General features: G+C 36.1%; 1 protein-coding gene across 1 annotated transcript in view; it reads right to left on the bottom strand.

Annotated features, from left to right (window-relative positions):
- Positions 1-20,458, bottom strand: part of LOC306638900 (antigen-presenting glycoprotein CD1d-like) — a 78,861-nt gene that overhangs the window by 20,101 nt on the left and 38,302 nt on the right. The gene's annotated exons all lie outside the window — the stretch shown is intronic.

Below are 20,458 nucleotides of genomic sequence, written 5' to 3'. Positions count from 1 at the left end.
GGAAGGAAGGAAGGAAGGAAGGAAGGAAGGAAGGAAGGAAGGAAGGAAGGAAGGAAGGAAGAAAGAAAAGAGAGAGAGAGATCCCAGAAATAAACTCACACATCTACAGCTAGTTGATGCTAAACAAAGGCCCCTAAAACATATGTTGGAGAAATGACAATCCCTTCAATTAATCATGCTGGGAAAAATGGATATCCACATGCAGAAGATGGAAACTGGACCCCTATGTCTGACCCTGTACAAAACTCAACTCAAAGTGGATAAAAGACTTAAATGGAACACCAGAAATTTAAAAATAGTAAAGAAAACAGGAAATATTTCAAGCTATTGGAATGTTGCAACAGACAATGACTTTCTGGATGAAACTCCCAAAAATCACAGAGAACAAAAATTGAAAAATGAAATAACGTCAAACTGAAAAGCTTCTGCACAGTAAGGAAACAGTCAACAAAGTGAAGAAACAATGCACAGAATGGGAGAAAATGCTTGCCAACTATGTATCTCACAGAGGGTTAATATCAAGAATAAATATGGAACTCAGAAAACAATAACAAATACATAATCCATTTCAAAATGGACAAATGATCTGAAAAGGCTCTTTTCAAAAGAAGAAATGCAAATGGCTCATAAATATATGGAGAAATACTCACTATAATTAACCATCAGGGAAATGCAGATCAAAACTATGATAAGAGATCATCTCACCCCACTTAGAATGAGTGGTTGAGTGCAGGGGCACACTCCTTTAATCCCAGCTACTCAAGAGGCTAAGACAGTAGGATTCCAAGTTCAAGGCCAACCTAGGCAACTTAGCAAGGCCCTGTTTCAAAATGAAAAATAAAAAGGGCTGGGGAAGTCACTCAGTGGCAAAATTCCCCTGGGCTCAATCCCCAGTGCCCAAAAAATAAATGAGTAAATAAATAACAAATGCTGGTGAGAGAAAGGAACTCCTACACATTGCTGGAGAGAATCTAAATTAGTACAGTCACCATGGAGAACAGTTTCAGTATGGTTGTTCAAAAAACAAACTGAAAAGATATCTACCATATAATTCAGCTATTCTACTTCTGGGTGTTCATCCAAATGAAAGCAAATCATCACATTAAAGAAAGACCTAGACACTCATGTTTATGCAACACTATTCACAAGAGCTAAGATATGAAATTGATCTAGGTGCCTATCAACAGATGAATGGATTTTTAAAGCATGGCATATATACACAATGGAATATTATTAGATAATAAAGAAACTATTGCTATTTGCAGCAAAATGAATGGAACATAGGACAATATAGTAAACGAAACAAGCCCAGACACCGAAAGACTAGCAGTGCATATTCCCTCAAAGCTAAACAAAATTCAACCTGAATATAAAAGAGTGATTAATCGATGTTTGGAAGGGGTGGGGAAGGCAGGGGAATGTGAAAAAAGGAAAGTTAGACTTAATCTGTGCTTGCTATATGTAGGTATAGAAATATCACACCAAATCTCATTAATATATACAGTATGTTAATAATTACCAATAAAATATGAAATTTAATAAATTTCAAAAAATACATATAACCTGCGACCAATCAATCCCATTTCTATGTGTATTCCCAAGAGAAACAAGTGCTTATGTTCATAAAGACATGCACAAAGCAGGTGTGGTGGCACTACATGGGAGGCTGAGGCAGCAATATCACACGTCTGTGGCCACCCTGAGCACTTAGCAAGAACCTACCTCAAAATAAAATTTAAAAAGTGTTGGGGATGTGGTTCAGAGGTAGAGTGCCCCTGGATTGAATCTCCAATACTACCAAAAAAAAAAAAAAAAAAAAAGACATTTACAAAAATGCTTAAAGTAGTATTATTCAAAATAGCTAAAATCTCGCAACAATTAAATGTACATTTACAGAAGAATGGATAAATTGTTGTATATTTACATGATGGAATACTACCCAGTAATGAAAAAAGGTTGAGCTACTGTTAACATGCAACAACATGGATAAATCACAGAAATAACATTCAATCAAAAAAGGCAGAGATAAAATAGTACTTACCATCAAGATTCCAGTAATGTGAGGTTCAAAAACAGAATCAAAATTAATTTAAGGTGGTAGAGATCGGAATATTGGTTGCCTTTAAAAGGCACTGACTGGAAAGGGCAGCCGTGAAGGAGATTTCTGAGTGCTGAAAATATTCTTTATAAGAGTAGTAGATCTGGCAGGGTTGTGGCTCATTGTTAGAGCACTTGCCTAGCACGTGTGAGGCACTGGGTTTTATCCTCAGAACCAATAAAAATATACTTAAGATAAAGTTATGTCCATCGACAACTAAAAATATCTTTTAAAAAAATAGTAGTGGATCATGCTTGGGTTTCTTCCACAATAGAGATCCTAAAACAGAAAAGAAGAGAAAACCAAAGTAGTCTACCTTGGCATTGGAGCTTTAAAGATAAAACTTTATTTGGGGCATGACACCAGGTAACAGGAGTGGGACACTAGGAAGGGTAAAATAAGACGGGATGGAAAGCCAATAGGGTGGTGTCATCAGCCTTGCCACCACTATGGAAAACTGGGGTCTGACTCGCTGGGAGCTTCTGATCCTCCATACTGATTGTGCCTCTGAATTATCTACCTGAGAGATGAGAGAGCACATGCTCATGACCTCCCATCCGGTAATAGTCAAGGATTGTCCAGGGTCTGTTACCTCCCTACACCTGAAGTTCTGAGTGTTCACATGGGCCAAATGGCTTCTCTCAGGTGTCCCAATCACAGGGCAAGAAGAGTCTTGGGGCAAAGGCGCAGAGGATGTGCAAGGCCGCTGAAGCGAGCTGTCACAGCTGCTTCAGTAGGCATGGTACAGAGGAGTCTGCCACTATCGTGTTATGTTGAAGAATTTATGTATATGTGTATGAAACAAAAAAAAAATTAAAAATCAGTCTCCCCAACTCCCCCCCCCCATCCCCTCCCGCCAAGAAAGCCTCAATACTCCACAGCCTTACAGCCTTGGTTAACTATTTAGCGTTCCACGCCACCTAGTGGTAAAATATAAACATTCACAAGCGTCAGCAGGTGTTTAAAAAATGTGCTGTTTCACTCCGTTCCAAATTGAAATTCTGGTGCCTGATGCAGTATGCTCACCTGCAATTACAGCTGCTTGTCTGTTAGGATCATTCTCTTAACCCACTACTTTAAGATGAACAGGAAAACTCAGTTTGGTACTTTTAAGTAAACTTTATTGGTGTGGGGAGCTTTGTAGGTGAGACTGTGCTGTAAATGCAGGATTTTTTCTGCCTCTGGGCTACTTCCACCATATTTTGTCCCACAGTTTCAGTCAAACTTAAATAAGATTTGCAAACTGCATTCGTAATCTAAACAAGCCTAATTCCTCCGGTCTTCTGGGGATCACTCTGTTCTTAAATCTCCAAACTAAAGTATCTATGACAAAATACACCAAATGAATTCCATTAAGCAAGCTAATTCCATTATTTTAAAACCACAATTAAATAATTTCTCTTTCCAATTTTTATTTATACTGTATTAAAAGTATATTATTGTAATAAATCATTTTACATAAAAAGATTTTATATGTTATATAAATTATTTTTATATAAAAGTACATAGTAAAAAAACTGATGCATCAAATATTGAATATAAAGATTTTGTGCATTTTTCTTTCCTAGCCATTATTTTCTATTAAATGTAATTTTATTAGACTGAATTGCTTCTATATGTCATTTTGTCCACCATAACATGTATTCTGTGTTGGTTTTTGCTAGTATTTGTATTTATTTAAATTTTACATAAAGTAAAAATGGTTAACTCATTGTTGCACTTCCGATCAGATACTATCTAATTGCCCTTTATCCTGAATTGGATTATAATATTGCTAATCTGGTTCTCCAGCAGACTTTGCAGACTGTAGTAACTATTCACTCTGGACTGAGAAAGAACAACAGAACACAATTAAATGTTCTGTTTTATACACTACTGAGTCACTTGTAATATATGTAGACTTATTGCTTTTCAGGATTAATGGTTAATTCCTTCATTTTGCCTTATTAATTCTTAATAATATCAAAACATCCAGTGCAATGCTGAATAGAAATGACAAACTCAGATGTTCTTGGTTTGTTCCCAAGCTTGGAAGCATAAAATATCAACATTCACATCCCATTAGTTGGGATATTAGCTTTTAGTTGTCCTTTATCAAACTGAGGACATTCCCTTCAGTTCCTAATTTACTGAGAGATCTTCTCCTGAACAGATATTGAATGTTTCAGATCTTTTTCTATCTGTTGAGATGAACATATGACTATTCTCCTATGATCTGTTAAGGTGATTAATTATGCTGTTTGATTTTTAGATATTTAGCCAGTGTTCCTTTTCTGGAATAAACCTTACATGCCTGTGATGTACCTTTTCAGACATTACTAGATTTTTTTTTATTATTGTAAACAAATGGGATACATGTTGTTTCTCTGTTTGTACATGGAGTCAAGGCATACCATTTGTGTAATCATAAATTTACATAGAGTAATGTTGTTTGATTCATTCTATTATTTTTTCCCTTCCCCTGCCACCCCTCCCACCCCTCTTTTCCCTCTATAGAGTCCTTCCTTCCATTCTTGCCCCCCCTCCTTAACCATAACCCTAAACCTAACCCTAACCCTAACACTAACCCCTCCCACCCCCCATTATGTGTCATCATCCACTTATCAGCGAGATCATTCGTCCTTTGGTTTTGTGAGATTGGCTTATCTCACTTAGCATGATATTCTCCAGTTTCATCCATTTGCCTGCAAATGCCATAATTTTATCATTCTTTATGGCTGAGTAATATTCCATTGTATATATTTACCACAGTTTATATACCATCCAACAAAGAACGAATACACTTTCTTCTCAGCAGCACATGGATCCTTCTCTAAAATAGACCATATTTTATGCCACAAAGCTAACGTTAGCAAGTACAAGAAGATAGAGATACTACCTTGTATTCTATCAGATCATAATGGATTGAAATTAGAAATAAATGACAGAATAAAAAACAGAAACTTCTCCAATTCCTGGAGATTAAATAATACATTATTATATGATGAATGGATAACAGACACCAGGAGGGAAATTAAAAAAGTCTTAGACGTAAACGAGAACAAAGACACATCATATCAAAATCTCTGGGACACTATGAAAGCAGTACTTAGAGGAAGATTTATTTCACGGAGTATATTCAACAAAAGAAGTAAAAATCAACATATAAACGACTTAACACTACAGCTCAAAGCCCTAGAAAAAGAAGAGCAGACCAACACCAAAAGTAGTAAAGACAGGAAATAGTTAAAATCAGAGCTGAAATCAATGAAATTGAAACAAAAGAAACAATTGAAAAAATTAACAAAACAAAGAGTTGGTTCTTTGAAAAAATAAACAAAATCAATAAACTCTTAGCCACACTAACAAAGAGAGAGAAAACTCAAATTACTAAAATTTGGAATGAGCAAGGATATATCACTACAGACACGAGTGAAATACAAAACATAACTAGAAGCTATTTTGAAAATCTATACTCCAACAAAACAGAAAACCTCGAAGACATCAACAAGTTTCTAGAAACATATGAATTACCTAAACTGAATAAGGAGGACATACACAACTTAAATAAATCAATTTCAAGCAATGAAATAGAAGAGCTCATCAAAAGCCTACCAACAAAGAAAAGTCCAGGACCAGATGGGTTCTCAGCCGAGCTCTACAAAACCTTTCAAGAAGAGCTCATTCCAATACTCCTCAAAGTATTCCATGCAATAGACGAGGAGGGAACCCTCCCAAACTCATTCTATGAAGCCAATATCACCCTGATACCTAAACCAGACAGAGACACATGGAGGAAAGAAAATTTCAGACCAATTTCCTTAATGAACATTGATGCAAAAATTCCCAACAAAATTTTAGCAAATTGCATACAAAAATATATAAAAAAGATAGTGCACCATAATCAAGTGGGTTTTATCCCAGGGATGCAAGGTTGGTTCAACATCCGGAAATCAATAAATGTCATTCACAATACAATATCAACAGACTTAAAGTTAAGAATCACATGATTATTTCAATAGATGCAGAAAAAGCATTCGATCAAATACAGCATCCCTTCATGCTCAAAACACTAGAAAAAATTGGGGTAGTGGGAACATTCCTTAACATTGTAAAGGCCATCTACGCTAAGCCCATGGCCAATATCATTCTAAATGGTGAAAAACTGAAAGCATTCCCCCTAAAAACTGGAACAAGGCAGGGATGCCCTCTTTCACCACTTCTATTCAACATCGTCCTTGAAACTCTAGCCAGAGCAATTAGACAAACCAATGAAATTAAAGGGATACAAATAGGAAAAGAACAACTCAAACTATCCCTGTTCACTGATGCCATGATTATATATTTAGAGGACCTGGAAATTCCACCAGAAAACTTTTAGAACTCATAAGTGAATTCAGTAAAGTAGCAGGTTACAAGATCAATGCTCATAAATCCAATGCATTTTTAGACATAAGTGATGAATCTTCAGAAAGAGAAATTTGGAAAACTACCCCATTCACAGTAGCATCGAAAAAAATAAAATACTTGGGAATCAATCTCACAAAAGAGGTGAAAGACCTCTACAGTGAGAACTACAGAACACTAAAGAAAGAAATTAAAGAAAACCTTAGAAGATGGAAAGATCTCCCATGTTCTTGGATAGAAAAAATTAATATTGTCAAAATGAACATACTACCAAAAGTGCTATACAAATTCAATGCAATTCCAATTAAAATCCCAATGACGTACCTTACAGAAATAGAGCAAGCAATTATGAAATTCATCTGGAAGAATAAGAAACCCAGAATAGCTAAAGCAATCCTCAGTAGAAAGAGCGAAGCAGGTGGTATCGCAATACCAGATCTTCAACTCTATTACAAAGCAATAGTATCAAAAACGGCATGGTATTGGTACCAAAATAGACAGGTAGATCAATGGTACAGAATAGAGGACACGGACACAAACCCAAATAAATACAATTTTCTCATACTAGACAAAGGTTCCAAAAATATGCAATGGAGAAAAGATAGCCTCTTCAACAAATGGTGCTGGGAAAACTGGAAAACCATATGCAACAGAGTGAAATTAAACCCCTATCTCTCACCCTGCACAATACTCAACTCAAAATGGATCAAGGACCTCGGAATCAGACCAGATACCCTGTGTCTTATAGAAGAAAAAGTAGGTCCAAATCTTCAACTTGTTGGCTTAGCATCAGACTTCCTTAACAGGACTCCCATAGCACAAGAAATAAAAGCAAGAATCAACAACTGGGATAGATTCAAACTAAAAAGCTTTCTCTCAGCAAAGGAAACTATCAGTAATGTGAAGAGAGAGCCTACAGAGTGGGAGAAAATTTTTGCCACTCATACTTCAGATAGAGCGCTAATTTCCAGAATCTATAAAGAACTCAAGAAACTGTACACCCAGAATACAAATAACCCAATCAACAAATGGGCTAAGGAAATGAGCAGACACTTCACAGAAGAGGTACAAGCAATCAACAGATATATGAAAAAATGTTCAACATCTCTGGTAATAAGAGAAATGCAAATCAAAACCACCCTAATATTCCATCTCACCCCAATTAGAATGGCGATTATCAAGAACACAAGCAACAATAGGTGTTGGCGAGGATGTGGGGAAAAAGGTACACTCATACATTGCTGGTGGTGTTCCAAATTAGTGCAGCCACTCTGGACAGCAGTATGGAGATTCCTTAGAAAGTTTGAAATGGAACCACCATTTGACCCAGCTATCCCAATCCTTGGCCTATACCCAAAGGACTTAAAATCAGCATACTACAGAGATACAGCCACATCAATGTTCATTGCCGCTCAATTCACCATAGCCAGATTGTGGAACCAACATAGATGTCCTTCAGTTGATGACTGGATAAAGAAACTGTGGCATATATATACAATGGAATATTACTTCACCATAAACAATGATAAAATTATGGCATTTGCAGGCAAATGGATGAAATTGGAGAATATCATGCTAAGTGAGATAAGTCAATCTCAAAAAACTAAAGGACGAATGATCTTGCTGATAAGCGGGTGATGATGTATAATGGGGTGTGGGAGGTGTTAACGTTAGGGTTAGGGTTAGGTTTAGGGTTAGGGTTAAGGAGGGGGGCAAGAATGGAGGAAGGAAGGACTGTATAGAGGGGAATAGAGGGGTGGGAGGGGTGGGGGGGAAGGAAAAAAATAACAGAATGAATCAAACAACATTACCCTATGTAAATTTATGATTACACAAATGGTATGCCTTGACTCCATGTACAAACAGAGAAACAACATGTATCCCATTTGTTTACAATAAATAAAAAAAAAGAATGCCCTCACCAGATGATGGTGGGTGCCCACATCATGCTCTTGAATCTCTCCACTTCCAGTCACAGTTAAATAAATCTCTATTCTTGAAACTTAGTCTGTGGTATTCAATCATAGCAATAGAAAACAGACTAAGACAACCACATCCAAAATTTAACTCAGAATGGATCAAGAACTCAACTGTAAAAACTGTACAATTCTTCTGTTCATAGGAAAAATTTTCACAACCTTGTATTTGGCAATTATTTCTTGGATAGGTACCCAAAGCATTGGCAACAAAAGAAAAAAATGGATGAATTAGACTTCATCAAGATCAAAACATTTTGAGCATTAAAAGATAACATACAGAATGGGGAAAATATTTTTAAATCATTTTTCTTACTATTTGATATGGGGTTAATAGTCATAATATATAAAACACCTCCTACAACTAAAAACAAAAGCAATTGGAAGGTGAGCTAAGAATTTGAAAAAAATAGTTCTCAAAAGAAAATTCACAAAGAACCAGTATAAACACACAAGAAGATGTTCAACTTCACTAATATCAGGAACCAAATCAAAACCACAATTAAATAATACTTCACACCCATTAGGAGTGGTTCTTATTTTAACAATAACAAATAAGTGTTGATGAGAATGTGGAAGAACCCTTGTGTATTAGTTGTAAGTAAAATGAAGCAGAGAATGTGAAAAATTGTTTGGCAATTCTTCAAAAATATTACATAAACTAGGCACTGTGGTGTATACCTGTAGTCCCAGCAACTCAGGAGGCTGAGGCAGGAGGATCTAAGTTCAGGAACTCCTGTTCAGTACAGCATCCCTTTTTCACCTGGAGCTTCTCTTGTACTCTACGTAGGGGTTGGCACACGTGGATTAAGGCAAGGGTATATTATAGTGGCTTGAGAGTACCCTCTCTACACCCAATAGATAGACTACTGCTCAATAGTATGCAGATGCAAAGGTGTAAACTTGAGGCATTAGCTACATGTGATGTTGAGGCATTAGCTACATGTGAGGTTGATGCATAAAATTTCCTTAGAATCAAGACACATAATATGTACAGAGAAAAGATAAAAATTATCCTGCTAACTTTATATTGACCATATTTTAAGGTCAGATTACCTCTGCATAAACTGTACTGCATATTGGAGTTTATGTAGAGTTTACAATTATATGTCATCTTATTTCCATGTGATAGAGGAATTATAGGTCTTACAAAGTAAATTCTTCTTAACTTCCTTGTTTGGTTCTATTGGTTCTATCAACTCAATTCCAGGAACTTAAAAAAGGTTGACTATAATGAACAAAGTTTGTGGGAGCCCCATCTATTTTTTCTCTCACACTTAGTCACTGGCTAATTCACCCTCAAGTTAGAAAAATCCCCCTGGAGAGTTGAATGCAGCTAACGATGAATGAATGGGGTGTTAATTATTTCAGTTTGGCTATGAATTGGTTCTTTTTCATTCCTCTTCAGATAAGAAGTAGAAACTTGAATGGACTGATATAAATACTACTTTTGTGCATGTTCTATCCTCTTCAATCCCTACTAGTCACTATTCGTAAGGTCCTAACTCCATTGGCTCAGTATCCCCAAAGTTGTCATCTCATACGCTGAGGCTCAGTTCTCAACAACTGACACCCTTTCAGGGCAGAGGTGGGGATGAACTGTGATGCATTCATTGCTAAATTTTGTTTAGGAGATAAGTAGCCAGGTATATCCAACAGTTCACATTTATCTATAATTTACTAAATCCAAACATTACCTTCCAAATGATGTGTATCCTGTGAGATCTACTTTTCCCTAAAATGATATAATCACAGTAATGGTTTTTGAGGGGTATGGGGTGCCAAAAACTATCCCTGTTCACTGATGACATGATTATATATTTAGAGGAACCTGGAAATTCCACCAGAAAACTTTTAGAATTCATAAGTGAATTCAGTAAAGTAGCAGGTTACAAGATCAATGCTCATAAATCCAATGCATTTTTATACATAAGTGATGAATCTTCAGAAAGAGAAATTAGGAAAACAACCCCATTCACAATAGCCTCAAAAAAAAATAAAATACTTGGGAATCAATCTCACATTACTAGATTTTATTAAGTTTTGTTAAGAATTTTTATATCTAAATTTATGAGAAATATTGATCTGTAATTTTTTGTTATAATTCCATTGTAAGGTATCAATGTTAGGAATAGCCTGACCTCATAAAGCAAATGTGGACTACTACCATCTCTGTTTTTACAAAGATTTTACATAAGATTGTATTTTTCTTCCTCCTTTAAATGTTTGATAGAATTCACTAAGCTTTCTGAGTCAGGACATGGCAGGCTTTTAAAAATATATATGTAATAGTATTATTTAATTTTACTTTATTTGATTTACTATGTATTTAATATTTACTGTTTTAATAGCAAATTACCAAGGAGCAGTTCAGATGCTCACTTTCTTCTTGTCTCAGTTTCAGTAAAGTTGTGTTCTGTAAGGATTTTTTTTATTTAATTTATATTATCAAATGTATTACCATATTTTCATTGAATTCTCAGGTTATTCTTTTAATAATAGATTCTGTGGTAGTATCTTTTCTTTTATTATTAATACTGGTTATTTGATGATTTTTTTTTCTTTTTTTTCTTGACACTTTTTAAGGTACTGGAAATTCAACACAGGGTTGCTTTACCACTGAGTTGCATTCCCAGTTCTTTTTATTTTTTATTTATTTATTCATTTATTCATTTCCTTGTTTGAGGCAGAGTCTCACTAAGTTGCCCTGCTGGCCTAGAACCTGTAATCTTCCTACCACCACCTCCCCAGTAGTTGTGCACACAGTCATGTGTCACTGTGCCCAGCTTCCTGGGGACACATCAATTTTATTAGTCTTTTCAAGGTGCTGTTTACATCTCAAATATTCTGAATATTTTCTCGATTTCATATTGATTTCAAGTTTATTTCCCTCGTGTGGAAAGCATACTCAGTGATCTCAATTCTTCCGTATTAATTGAAACTTCTTTTATGGTCCAATATGTAGCCTGCCACAAAGAATCTTCCATATGTGTTGGAAGGAAACATATGGACACTGAAACACGATAAGCAGGGAGGGAAGGAAGAATAGAAATTTATTGGTTTAGACAAAGAGGAATGAAGGGAAGGGAGGGAGGATGGGAACAGGAAAGACAGTAGGATGAATCAGACATGACTTTCCTATGTTCACATATGAACACAACCAGGGTAACTCCACATCATGTACAACCACAAGAGTGGGATGCTAATTAGAATAAGTCATACTCCGTGTATGTATAATATGTCAAAATGCATCCTATGGTCATGTACACCTAAAAAGAACAAATAAAAAAAGAATTTGGTCAGGTAAATGTCTAACAGGTGTATATTGGGTCACGTTGGTTGATATTATTATTCAAATCTTCTCTATTCCTCACTGATTTTATTTATTCTGTCAATTGCTGAAAGAAGTTATGTTAAAAAAAAAAAAAAAAAAAACCTCCAACCATGATCTTGATTTAATCATTTCTCCCTTTGTTTCTATTGCTCTTTTCATTATGAATTCAAAAACTTTTGTTATTAGGTTCGTTAACATTTGGGATTTTTATGTCTTCTATATGAATTGCTTTATCATTACAAAAATTCTACTCATTTAATATTACCAGTTCTTTCCATTCTTCCTTGTATTTCTGAGTTTACAACTTGTACCCTCGTTACCCTGAAGGGCTCCCTTGAGCAGTTCTTTGCTTCTGTCTGTACTGGTGACTGAATCCGGGCCTTGCACATGCTGGACAAGCAGGCTACCTCTGAAGTGTGCGCCCAGACCTTTTTTATTCGGGGCAGGTCTGGGTAAGTTGCTCAGGTGGCCTTACACTTGCAGATGCCCCTCCTCAGCCCCTCGGGTACTAGGTCCTGGGCACCCTGTAGCATTTTTCAGTAAGTCTGCTAGCAACAAATCCCCTCAGCTTTCCTTCATCATAAAATGTCTTTATTTCACTTTATTTTTAAAAGATACTTTGATGGATGTGTAATTCTAATAGACGGTTTGCTTCTCTTTGTTGGGTCTCAGCACATTAAAGTTTTCATCACCTCCATTACGTGCTGGACTTCATTTCTGATGAAAAGCCAACAGCCAAGTCCCCATGGATGTGCTCTGTCTTCACGGCTGCTTCTAGGGTTTTCCTTTGTCTTTGGTTTCCAGCAGTTTGACTCTGACACTCTGTGATATAGTTTTTTGTTTTTTGGGTTTTTTTTTTGTTTGTTTGGTTTTTTTTGTATTTATTCTGCTTGGGATTCACTAGGATTTGGGGGTCTTTGCGGTTTGCTGGGAGGAGTTGTGTGCTTGCTGTTAGTGTTGTAGGTGGAGTGCTGGGAGGACCTGGGGCCTCCTACATACTGGGCAAGGGCTCCACTCTGCTGAGCTACTTCCCATCCCTCACTGGGATTTTTGAATTGATAGCTTTCAATGACTTTGGGAAAAATTTAGTCATTATTTCAAAAAGTATCATTTCTGGTTGGGCACAGTGGCACACACCTGTAATCCCAGCAATTAGGAGGCTCAGGAGGCTGAGGCAGGAAGATCATGAGTTCAAAGTCAACTTCAGCAATTTAGAGAGACTTTGTTTCAAAACAAAAATAAATAAATAAAATGGAAGCCTGTGGATGTAGCTCAGTAGTAGAACACCCCTGGGTTGAATTTCTAGTCAATTATTATAACACAAGTCATAGATGATGTTTTAATCTGTCAGCATTTTTTCTCTGTTTTCTTTTGAATAATTTCTATTGACCTTCCTTCAAGATCCCTGATTCTTTCTTCGCAGTGTTTATTCTGTTGTTAAGGTCATCTGCTATAGTTTTGGTTTTCAGATTCATTCTATTAGGTTGGGTTTTTTGTTTGGTTTGGTTTGGTTTGGTTTCCTTTCATTTTATGAGATTACCCATATTTACCTGTTTGTTACTCTTTTGCTTATAAATTTTGAGTGTATTATAATACTTTTAAAATCACTTATAGGTAGTTCTAATGCCTGGGGTCTATGACTGTTTGATCTGTTGATTTTGTATGTTATATTCCACATGTTTTATAAATATTTCCTGGTGTACCAAATATCACCAATGATGTGCAATTTGGATGCTAATGCAATTTAGGATGAGCTTACAACCCAATCAACCCATCACAGTTGAAAACATCTTAAGTCAAGAATGCAGTCAATCCACCAAACCTACTGAACTTCCAGTTTAGCAACGCAGTACACTGCAGAGTTTGGGCTGCTCACCCTGTGGCCATGTGGCTGACTGGGAACTGGCCCGCAGCAGCTGCCCAGAGTCTAAATAGAGCACTGTGCTGCATATCAATAGCCTGAGAAAAGACCAAAATTCAAAGTACAGCTCCTTCTGAATGTGTATCATTTTCACACCATTGTAAAGGTGAAATATTGTTAAGTCAAATCATGGTAAGTCAGAGATCTTCTGTATATAGATAATCATGAAGACTGTTATGAAACTCTTTTGCCTTGTTTTTCTTACCAAACTTACACAATCTCTTCTCTCTGTATCATTTCTGAAGCAGAGAGGAGATCATTTGGATTTCACCAAATATCTAATTAATCATGGACAAGGAAGCAATGTTTAAGCTTGAACTCACCCCTGGTTAGCCTTTCCTCCCAATACCACAGCTGTTACTGCCCAAGTCTAATTTCCTCGATTTGTCAATGTGTGATCCTGGAGCCTGGTGTGGGTTAGCACCCAGTTTCACATTTTGAATCAGTAGTAGAAGAGCCCCTCATTTCCAAGCACCTCAACAATAAATAAAATTGGAGGTTTTTTTTGTTTTGTTTTGTTTTGTTTTCCCTACTTTTTAGCCCCGCCGTTACTGTTCTTTGTGAGAATTAGCAGGTCAAGTACACTGGGGACAAGGGTGTACCGGGAATTGAACCCAGGGGTCCTTAACCACTGAACAACATCCCCAGCCCTTTTTTATTTTTTATGTTGAGACGGGGACTCACCAAGATGCTTAGGGCCTAGCTAAGTTGTGCAGTATGGTCTCAAACGGAATTCTGCCTCCTCTTCCTGAGCCACTGAGATCACAGGCATGCACCATCATGCCCTGTGAGGTCAAGTGCATTTTTGCTGCATTTGGGAGGCTTCTACACTCATTCTCCCACCCTGCCACCAGTATTGCCAGTACCTCTTTGTCAGTCTTTGGCAAGCTTTCTCCTCCACCTGTGCGTCTAGAATCTGTCACTTCCTATTGACCTCCTTCTCTGATTTTTGCATCGACCACTCTTCAGTTTCATGGACAAGTTTGAGTTTTATAACATCTTAAGGGTTTTGTTTTGTTTTTGTTTTTGTTTTTGTTTGTATTTTGGCATTGCCAGGAGAGTGAATATCTTACACCTTTTTTCACATCCCAGTCAGAAAATTGTTTGTGTTTCAACTGCAGCCAGATTGTAAAGAAAATTACAGTTTTCTTATTTCATCTATAACTGATCTGACTTTCCTTATAATTATCTCCTGCTGGGTAGCAAGGGTGTTTTAAAGTGCAGTTATGTTTAAAACTCTGGAATCTAGGATTCTGTTTTTCTGTCAGGAGCCTAGGAGTTCCTACTGCACAAACAACACAGCAGGGCCACGTTCTCTGGGGTTCTGTTTGACTCAAAATGGGAGATCTCCAGCCACACTCCTTCAAAAGCAAACACAGAGGGCTGGGGTTGTAGCTCGGTGGTAGAGCACTTGCCTAGCTCGGTGAGGCACTGGGTTCCATCCTTAGCACCATATACAAATAAATAAATAAAGGTATTTTGTCCATCTACAACTAAAAATATTTTTTTAAAAAGCAAACACACAAACACAACTAAGGAGCAAATGAAAACACAAAGGAGCTGAGCCTGGAGGCTGCTACAGCAGAGGAGAGATCCGGACAGCAACAGGGGCACCAGAGACTCAGGCTTCAGGGCATAGAGTTCAAGACATAACAGTAGAACACTAAGGAAAAAACAGCAGAAAATAGAGCAGCCAGCAGCTGAGAGTTTCAGGGAGCCAGTCTGGAGGTGCAAAATGAAAAGAAGGCATGGACGCCCTCAATGAAGTCCCCTAGGAGATCTGCTAGAGACACAGTCATCCCTGAAACAGCAAGGAAGGGAGAGCTAAGTCCTAAACCATCGTGCTGAAACTAAACCTCTGAAGAGGCAAGAAGACAAGAGCAAATCCTCTTCTGAGAAAATATTTCCCAAAGTAGGCCCAATGACCTTACCTAAATAAAACCATTATGATCTCCCATCCTAAATTCCATATGGAATCACAAAGGGCCCCAAATAGTCAAAACAATCTTAAGAAAAAAACACAAAGCTGGAAGCCTCACCCTCCTTGATTTCAAAACATATTGCAGAACTAAAGAAAGAGTGGGACTGGCATAAAGACAGACATAAAGATGAAGAGAACCAAATAAAAAGCCCAGAAGTAAATCCTAGCATACATGATTGAATCCTAAAATTTTAAATATGTGTATACCTAATGAAATAAACTCCAAAAATTTAATGTAAAAATTTTTAAATTACAGGAAGAATTTTTCACAAATCACACCATTAACAACAAGCTCAACCGACAAAAATCAACATGGATATGAAATTTTTTAACCCCACAATTAAAAATATTAGTCTTGTGGGCATACATAGAATTCTCCATCCATTAAGGAGTACATGTTCTTCGCAAGCACACTTGAGTGATATAAATAGACTCCATTCTAGATAACAAAGCAAATCCCAGGAAATTTCAAAGATGGGAGGCATGGCACAGACCCCATTTATATCCCGCAACCACAGCATCAGTAATTTAAAAGTTAATACCAAAAAGATAAATTCCCAATCTTCACATATTTGGTTTAAAAAGCCTATTTCTAGGGAATTCATAAGTCAAAGAAGGAGTGTTGAAAACTTACAATAAGGATGCTGGTTAACAATAAAAACATTACATATTAAACCTGTGAGAGGTACACTTGTACTGTATATCTTTGGGATGCAGAATTCCATACAGTTCTAGCAAGTCAATAATTTTATTTTGTTGCTCAAATCTTTTATATTGAGACAGATTTCTCTGGCAGCTGTACTTAACTAATAATAGTAAGAATTTTGTTAAAATCTCCCTTGTAGTTCGCTTATTTTTGCATGAAGTAGTATTTCAAGGAAATTTTCTTTAAAAATGTTTTTAGTGAAACAAAGAGAAACTGAAAACTAAAGAACAAAGGATTAATACCAGGGAACCATAAAGAAGAGAAGAAGTCAATACAACTGAAAACAAAGACAACCAATAAGGCCAAAAGTTGGTTCTTTGAGAAAAAAAAAATCAACAAAGGAGATAAATTTATGCAAGAATAAGCAAGAAAAAAGTATTCAAATAAATAATATTATAAATTTGAAATAAGATAATTACATATTCAGCACAAGTCAAAAGCATAAGATGAAAAACTCCATGCTATTAAATTTTAAATGAAAATGACATGGAAATTTTTTAATTTCAAAATGGTCAAGCTGGGCATGAGGACGCATGCCTGTATTCCAAGTGACCCAGGAGGCTAAGACAGGAGGATCACAAGTTCAAAGCCAGCCATAGCAACCTAAGTGACTTAGCAAGACCCTGTTTCAAAATTTAAAATTTTTCAACAGAAAGGGCTGCGGTGTGGCTCAGTGGCTAAGCACCCTTAAGTTCAATCCCTGTACCAAAAATAAATGAATTGTCAAAATATATAAATAGGCATTTTATACGGAAAATACATGTGAGTAATAAATACATAATGTTCAACATCATAGATCATCAAGGAAATGCTAATTGGATTTAAAATATTCTGATTTTTATTTTAGAAATATTACTCTGGCAGCAGTGTGAGTAATGGGATAAATGTGAACAAAACTAGATATGGAGTTATAGACAGATAGCAAATAATGAAGACCCAACTAAGGAAGTAGCCATAGAGAAGGAAAGAAGAGAGAGGAAAAATATGTGATGTATAATTTATAAAGTTTGATGACAATCTAGATGTTAAAAGGTAAAAGAAAAGAGGGGTATTCAAAAAGTTTTCTGGCATTGGTCACTGCATGCATCTCTATAGCATAATAAAATGGGGTAATGTAATACATACAAGCAAAGTTCATTATCAACCTACCAATAAAATTAGCCATATGATCGAAATTGATAAGCTATTTATATGCAAGAATAAAAATGCATGGAAACTTAAGTCAATTTTTAGAAATAAAACCAAGGGGCAAGAGAAATTTTCTTACCAAACAAAAGATATTAAAGCCATAGTAATGTATATTTATAATAGATTATTTATATGTTTATGTATATATTCATATACATGTATGTATGTGTACACACACACACACACACACACACACACACACAGATATGTCCAAGAGAATTTGCTAGATGGCATTGTTTGTAAACATTTACTCCTCCTCTTTCTCTGCTCCCATCCATAAGAGGTGAATGTGAACGTGTTAGGCTTGGCCACCTGACTTTAGGAAAAAAATGTGAGGAGTCATGGCACATGCCATGCATGTCCAAGTAGAAACTGTGGATGATTGCATATTTCAGCCTCTCTTGTTTCTCTCTTCCTCAGGATCGGGCATGTCCTACATCAGATCTCCTTGACCTGGACCGTGGAATGAAGAAGCTATGTGGAGCAGACCCAAACTCAAGCTTTAGCCTGCAGCAGAGCCACAGTAAACCACGTCATACCTGAGCAAGAAATGAAACTTTGGTAAACCACTAATGCAAGCTGGCTCACATATAGATTTGTGTGAAGCTGAAAGCCCTCCAAACGCTTCACCTAAGCATAGATTCTAGATGTACTAAACATCTACATATAATATGAAAAATTATAAAAATTTAGAAGAAAATGTATGGGAATGGGGCTGGGGAGATAGCTCAGTTGGTAGAGTGCTTGTCTTGCAAGCACAAGGCCCTGGGTTCAATCCCCAGCAACACAAAAAAAAAAAAAAAAAAAAGGAAAACGTATGAGAATGGATGTGCCTAATGATAAGAAAGGACTTTGTAAATAAAGTTCAAAAGGACCAAACATAGGTTCAAACAAATTATAAATGTGATTACAACAAAGTAAGATATTCTAGTCAATGAAGGACAGAAAAACATAATGAACAAAGTCATAATGAACAAAGTCAATTGGTAGAAGATGAAAAGAAGCAAATATCTGTGATTTCAAATTTTTATGTAAAATGTTTTATATAAAATTTACATAATATAAATTTTATATGAATATAAATTTAAATTTATATTCATAATTTATATTCATAATTTATATTCATAATTTATATTCATAATTTATATTCATAATATAAATTTTATATGAATATAAAATATAGAATGAATTCCAGTAAATCAAGAAGAAAGCAATTATTAGAGGAAAAATTGGTAAAAGATAGTAACAGTCAATTTAAAGAAGAATCGTAAAACAAGTTAACAGGCACATGAGGAGATATTCAAAGCCTTATTTCCCAGGAAAATAAAAAGTAAAGCAACAGTGAATATAATGCATTCTTCTAGAAATAAATTAAACTGCAGGATAGTGTCCCAAGTCATGGAGAAATGGGAATCTAGAAGGACTCTTGCACTGTTTTCAGGAATGTAGAGAGGACAGCAGTCTAGTTGAACACATAGCCAAGACCCAGAAACTCAACAACTTGATATATATCTCGAAGAAATTTTCACACAACTTCATAAAGGAATAATACATTTTTCTTGTTTTAAAAAAATCCTTTTATAAAGCATGATTTGTCTTTTCAATATTGTCTGAAATATTTCTCTCTGCTGACCTGACTGATTTTTATTTACTGATTAAAAAAAAAGAATATTAATCCTTACTTAATCTTAAACTTAATACCAAAATAATGAGAAAGGCTCTCAAGTCTTTCTCAAGGGGACTCAGCTCCCTATGACTCTACCGTCCAACCAGAGAGACTCAGCTCCCTATGACTACTGTCTAACCACCACAGCCCAGAGCAATCACAAATCCTTGGGAATTTCTACCCCCAAAAAGGATATACTGAGAGCATTATTTATCCTCTTGATTCTGAATCTTCTGTACACTGGACAGTTACAACTGTCAAATAGTTGCCCTAATACATCAAATAGGTTCCAATCCAGCTAACTACCTTTTTGTAATTGCCTTAAGATAAAGATGGCTTTTGTATTTTTAAAATGTTGTGGACTGGGAGTATTAGCTCAGAGATAGAGCACTTTCCTAGCATGAGCGAGATCCTGGGTTCAATCTCCAGCACTAGAAAAATGAATAAATAAAATAGAAAATTCAAATTTCAGCATCCAAATGTGAACACGTGTTCATTCATTTACATACTGTCTATAACTGCTTTTGTGCTATAAAGCAGAGCTGAGCAGTATACTGCAACAAGGATCATATAGCCCAAAATATTTCCTATCTGGCTCTTTAAAGAAAAATTCACCCGTCTTCACCCAGATTTATAATCTCAATCACCTCCAACATTTTTCTAATGTTACGGTCCTGCCTAAAATTGTATGACCTCATTCAGAGTAGGAGTCAATCAACATCTATGGCCACAAAATGGTACCTCTTCTAGATGGCAGCAGAGGAGCACTTGCTGATGGGAATGTTTACAGAAATTCCAGCTGAAAGTCTACACTGCCACCAGAAGGGAGCAGCTGTCCGGATATAATCTACTCATGGTTGGAAATGCTACTGATTTTTAAATTTTAATTCAAGATAGATAAAGATTCAGATCTACCCTTCTTACATATGCCCTGAGTCTAAATGGACCCAATATCATTTTGGCTAACAATAAAACTATACGATATTTAAAGTCTAGAAACAGGCATTATGTTGTCCATAAGACTACTACAATTTCATCTTTACTTTCAGCATTTTTGAATGCCACATAAAAAATTGCTGGATTTCACTAGCATAATGATAGATTCTGTGGTATCAAAAATTTTCAGAATTTAGTGGTAATATACACTAAAGTGGCCCAACCCTGTCCTCTTGAACACTAGGCACCACTGTTACTTTTGAAAG

Source organism: Sciurus vulgaris (genome assembly GCF_902686455.1).
Source record: "Sciurus vulgaris genome assembly, chromosome: 1".
Classification (NCBI taxonomy): domain Eukaryota; kingdom Metazoa; phylum Chordata; class Mammalia; order Rodentia; family Sciuridae; genus Sciurus; species Sciurus vulgaris.
The sequence above is the reverse complement of the archived record's forward strand: the minus strand, read 5'-3'. Positions and strand labels throughout refer to the sequence as shown.